This window comes from Cervus elaphus, chromosome 14 (genome assembly GCF_910594005.1).
Source record: "Cervus elaphus chromosome 14, mCerEla1.1, whole genome shotgun sequence".
Classification (NCBI taxonomy): domain Eukaryota; kingdom Metazoa; phylum Chordata; class Mammalia; order Artiodactyla; family Cervidae; genus Cervus; species Cervus elaphus.
This window is the reverse complement of record NC_057828.1, coordinates 40,689,262-40,695,261: the sequence shown is the minus strand read 5'-3', so window position 1 is coordinate 40,695,261 and position 6,000 is coordinate 40,689,262. Positions and strand designations below refer to the sequence as shown.

The 6,000-nt window shown below is 39.3% G+C and overlaps 1 long non-coding RNA gene across 1 annotated transcript; it reads left to right on the top strand.

Annotated features, from left to right (window-relative positions):
- Positions 1-1,903: 1,903 nt before the first annotated feature.
- On the top strand, positions 1,904-4,341 carry LOC122707763. Its single transcript, XR_006344908.1, has 2 exons — positions 1,904-1,970; positions 4,044-4,341. It is a non-coding gene; the product is annotated as an uncharacterized LOC122707763 (long non-coding RNA).
- Positions 4,342-6,000: the final 1,659 nt, after the last annotated feature.

Genomic DNA, 6,000 nt, shown 5'->3' with positions numbered 1-6,000 from the left:
GCATACTAATACTTGCCTCATAGTTGTGGTGGGGACTGGATGAAGCAATCTGTATAGAGTCTTGTACATAGTACACACGTTGCAGATGGCTGTGATGGGGATGATGATGATGCTATTGCTAGACCAGATAAGGTGTCTTGATTTTTGATTTACAATATTGAAATGACTTCCACAGGTACAGAGACTAAACTCCAAGACAGATTGGTATGACTGAAACATGGAGAAGGTTCTGGAAAGACAAATCTTCTTTTTTTTTTCCCCCTTGATTTTCAACACAGTTTCACTACAGCCTTTAGCCCTACATTCAGAGGGCCTTCGGTATTGTTGGGTCTGTTGCTGGCTCACAATACTCACCCTTTGCCTTGTTTCTGGCTTATTGAAGTCTTGGCACCGAAACAGCATTGTTGGCTTTTGAGCTCAGCTGCCTTCCTGTAGCTATGAAGATGATAGTATCTGGATGATTTCAAAGCTTTAATTTTTACCCCGAAATTAAGGCTTCAAGACTACTACTAGTTCAAGTGTGTTTTTAAAAATCAAAATATGTTTGATATTGAGTCATGGATACCTTGAGAACCAGGGACACGATCAGTGTCCCAAACCCCAGTACTTAAGCACTTACCTTGATTATACATCCCCCTTGGTTCCCACCAAGGAGGTCTCAGGGCCTTACCAGGCAAGCTGCTAACATAAGTGGAAACAAAAACTTTATAGTGTTTGTTGTGTATAAACCTAGCCATTGATCATAACATCTTATTTTCCGTAATTATCAAGAAACTTAAAGTAATTAAAAATGAAAACACTGGCCTTCAACAGCACCTTCAATTTTTTTTTTCTTCTAATTTTAGGGTTTATTGTCAATTAGTTGTACTTGAGGCCTTGGAATGGTGAAATCTATCTGGGCCCCTTTTTGAAACAAACCTAGGCCCTAAGAAACTGAACTGGTGGATGATGGTGCTCTTTAGGGAGTAACTTGGAATTTCTGCCCTTTGGGTACATGGTAGGATTGAACTTCTTGGCCCCTTAGTGGTTGGTTGGGAACATGTGACTAGTTCTGGTCAGTGAACTGTGAACCAAAGTAGCAAGTGTCTTTTCTGGGCTCAGAGGATTTAATTGCAATGGTACCCCACTCCAGTACTCTTGCCTGGAAAATCCCATGGACGGAGGAGCCTGGTAGGCTGCAGCCCATGGGGTCGCGAAGAGTCAGACATGACTGAGCGACTTCACTTTCAGTTTTCACTTTTATGCATTGGAGAAGGAAATGGCAACCCACTCCAGTGTCCTTGCCTGGAGAATCCCAGGGATGGGGTCGCACAGAGTCGGACAGGTCTGTAGTGACTTAGCAGTAGCATGAGATCCCATAGAACTTTCACTTCCTTCTGTGTGGTGAGGAGAAACTTTAACATGGCTGTTCCATTAGCCTGGATGCCTTGAGTAACGGTGATGAGCAGAGCTTAACTCCCAAAGGATATATAGCATGAAAGAGAAACAGTCTTTGTCTTATTTCAAAGTTTTGAGATTTAAGGATTTGTTCTTAATGCATCACACCTTGCTTGTAATGACTGATGCACTAGAGGGATGTTTGTTTGCTCCTTCATTGCATTTTTAAATAATCTTCTGAAGTCTCACTTCCCTTCCTTTCTTCCCCTGCTCTATTCATATTTAAAGCCATAGAATTTCAATGTTAAAAGAGAGCATAGAATTTACTCAGTTTTAGTCCTGGTTGTAAATTGGACCTACCCATTGCAATTTTTTTCTTTCTCCCTCTAAAAAAGTTAAAACAGTCACAAGTCCTTACTCTTCAACTCCCCCACACTAAAAGCATCAAGAAGCTCCCTGTGCCATTTTCAATAGTTTTCTTTTTTTTTTTTTAAATACACGTGTTCTTTTTTTTTTTTTATTTCTCTTAGGGAGACAACTATTTGAAACAGATCATAATCTTGACACATCTGATATCCAGTTCTTGGAAGATGGTAAGATAATACTGGAATTCCATATGTACATAATGTGCTGTTTTTAATATTAAACCATGAAAATCATAGTGATAACTTAATGTAAATTTGTCCTCCCAAGGCTCTAAAGAAACACACTTTGAAGAATAAATTCTAATGTTTGATCAGGTTATGCATTGAACTATGGCAGTGTATTTTTTAAAAGTTTTGTGATAAGGAAAATCAAAGATAGCAATAGGTAAACAATATGGTCACTTTTGCCTGTAACACTTGGTAAAGCAGGTCACTGTGACTCAGATCACCTGTTTTCCTCAAAGTTACAGTATCACAAATCTACAAGAACTGTAATCCATGGTCTGTCACGGAGCTTTATAAAAACTGCAAACCTGGAACTAACCAAAAGTCTTATATTTCATACCAGTCTTCCTGTCTTTGGAACATCTAGTCCCTTGTGCTTTGCTTCTCTTTTTTATCCTAACCCTTATCCTCTTGCTGTCTTCATCTACTCATTTCCATCCATCCACAAATATTTATTGCATCCCTGCTATGAGCTTGGCACTGTCCTGGGCACTGAGGATACAGCAGAGAACACTTCAGATAAGTCCCTTGCCCTCACGGAGCTTGAGGCCACTGAGTGTCTCTTAAATGTAGAGCTCCTTACTCAGTCACCCTCTGGTAGCTCCCCGAGGTCTGTACTCCATCATCCTTCTGTCATGCCCATCGTGCCTGCTGGGATCCTCTAGTATCTGGCCTTTTGACCGTATTCCTGGACTACCTTTTGGAGAAGGGAAGAAGGTTAAGTATCAAAGGTCTTTTTAAAAGTTTTACTGTCTTTACTCCTTTTTGACTCTTTTTCCTGTTTGGTGGATCAAGTATCTCTTTATAGCCAAAAACTTAACAAAAGTGCTCTGTTGATTCTGCCTCTGAAATGTCTTTTCGACTCTTTCCTCGTGATTTGAAAATTTGTTATTTTTCAGCTGGACTTTAGTGGTAGCTTCATTGTTTCCCTGCCTCAGTCTCTTCCTCCTACTGCCCTTCCCTACCTTGTAGCTACCACCTCTGAGGCAGAATTTCTAAAACCCATGTTTAATCATGCTGTTTCTTCCCTTAAAATCCTCTGGTGGTTCTCTGCTGCTTAGAGGAAGGGGTTGACCTACTTTGGTCCTTTTATTTGGCCTTCATCTGTGTTATTTTTGGATGTTTTTCTTCATGAATCTTGTGTTCCAATTAGAAGGATTCAAGGTCTTAATTTTTTTCTCTGCTTTTGCATAATGTTCTACCTAGAATCACTTCATCCTGGCTCCTTTTCTTCTGGGTAGTTTCAAATTAATCATGAAGATATTTCAGATGTCACTGCTCTGTGAAGGCTTCACTACTTCCTCTCCCAGGCCTAGTCAATTACCCTTTGGCCTGAGCATACCAAATTGTATTTTATTATTGAACTGCCCTTAGTCTTCATGAAGCAGGCTTTCTTCTCACTAAGTTGAATGTCAGTGGACTAGAGTCTGAGAGGGAAGGAAGGTGAACAACATTTGGTGATTTAAGAGTACTGTAAATCCTACTTCTGTGTACTACAGACAGACTGAAGAATGAAGTTATTTCATGCAAAGCCTGGGTATTGCTTCCAGTAGGGCTTAGACATTTGGAATCTTGGAAAGGCATGCCACTGGTTACAGGCGAGCTGGATGAGAGTGAAGAGCGAAATAAATTTGTCAGCTGATTATGAGTATAGTTGAGCTTTAATGATGTACATACATATCTCCAGTACGGAAAGAGATGAACTCTTGGTCAAGTCTCCTGGTCAGTGATAATCAACTTTGTATCATTGTCGTCTCTAGCTTACAACATGCCGGATCATAAATAATTCATTCTAAAGGCCTATTTGGTAGTTGGATCTTTTTAGACTATGAACTGGAAGCCTGAAGATGTTCTCTGTTGACCACTGCAGATCATCGCTGGTGTGATTTGCAGTAGTAGTTCAGGATTTTGTCACGTGCACTACAGATGCATGTTTAAGAAATCTGGTCCTGCCAGTGGGTTGTATCTTTTATTTCTGAGTATAGGACTGAAGGGGACATCTTCTGTCTTTTACAGCTGGAAACAACGTGGAGGTAGATGAGTCTTTGTTCCAGGAAATGGATGACTTGGAGCTGGAGGACGATGAAGATGATCCAGACTACAATCCTGCTGACCGGGAGAGTGACTTGACCGACTGATGGACTATTCCCGTCTGCAGAGAGGCCTGACTGCCACAGCATCTGTGGCTATGCTGAGAGGGTGTTGATTTTCCTTTCTTTTTTCTAAGAAAAAAATAATTTTCAGGAGAATATTCTTCTGATGGGTTTCATCATTGAACTTAATAAATTGATCTTAAAAATTTCAAATATTAAAATGTTCACTTCCTCTTATTGGTGGGAAGAAGGTCACATGTTTATAAAGCCATTTCGAATACACGTGTTCTTAAGTGGAGTTAATTCCCTAAGTTCCTTTCATGTTGAGGTTGTTTTTCTTTTTGTGAGAATACACCTGCAGAACAGTAGCATTGAAAGGGGAGGTGGAAATACTACCATGCCTACTTAAGGCCAGTTATTTTGCTTGAAATGTGTCTTTTCTCTGTCAACAGTGGTGAATCAGTGATTCACACCTCTGCCATCTAAGGATTAGAGCAAATAGCAGCCACTTTAAGTTTCCTTAGACGTCTTTGTAGCTTGATGAGAATTTTGTGGGGAAGTCTGCAACAGTGAGTTAGAAACTGGTATAACACTTAAGGTGCTATTATATTTTGTAACTGCCTAAGAAGTTTGTAATTAATGGGAAATGTTTATATGGTGACATCTGTGGGAACCTTCAAGTTGTGAGCTTTCAAAGACACAAGTGTGCATTTGTGTGTCCAATTATGTAAGTTAGTTCATGTGTCTGGTGTACACTGTCATAACTCTACAAGTGGTTGTGTTTTGTGTACATTACTGTACAAAGTACAGAGCACAGTATCTTTACTTCAAGCTCAGGATATCTGGAAGCAAGCATAGAAGCAGTGGTGATATAACTGGTTCTACTGTGCTTTTCAAGGTATTGTACCATAAGATTGAAATTTTTTTATTTTTTGTGTTTATTTTTTAATGTATTATTTGTGTGAAAAGTATAATAAACCTATTATAGTATGGTACCATATAGCCAATTGTGTTGGTGGGTTCCTAAGCTAACTTGGTTGGACTTACAAACAAATTGAACTCACTAATGCACTCTGGTAATGGAACTCATTTGTACCTAGTGGACTGACGGTATTAAGAATAGCATCAAGGGGTGAAGCAGAAAGAACACTGGTGAGAAATCAGGGTTTGTTAGTATCCTGTGCAGAGTAGAACAGTCATCCTTGTTTTGCCTAACACATGAGGCTGTAGTGAGGATTAGGTTAGATAATAATTGTGGAAGTGCTTTGTAAGAACTACAGAACTCAAATATCTAAATCTTTAAAGTGTGCATCTGGCTTTTCTTGCTCATCATGGTATTCCCAGCCACAGCACAGTCTTCTCTATGTCTGCATTGGACTCTGTGCTATTACTTTTTTGTCCCAGACCAGTGTAAGAGCAGGGCTTAGCTCCTTCTCTATTCCACAAAATGTCTAGCTCCACTCAGTATTTGTGTGTGTGTGTGTGTGTGTGTGTGTGTGTGTATTTAATAGCTTTACTGACTAGCTGAAGAATCACAAGGAGAGGTTGCATGGCCTCCTACCCAACATTCTGCTATCCTGCTGGTTCTTTCCTTTCTTTTTGTTCTTATTTTCTTTCCTTCCATCCTCTTTTAAAAAACCTAAACCTTTTTCTCTTCTCCTGAAGAATCTTGTTTTGCTCCAAACTCAGGTCTCTCTTTCTTGACCCCAGGCACTTGTAAGAATATTTTTTTCAAACAAATGTTGTCCCCATTCTTATTTAGATACCTTAATACTTAAGTTAACATACTTATTACTGTAGATATTCATACAAGTTTATGTTATTGTATTAGACACACAAATATATTAAAACTATTTTTGAACCTTCTTTGACAACTTGCA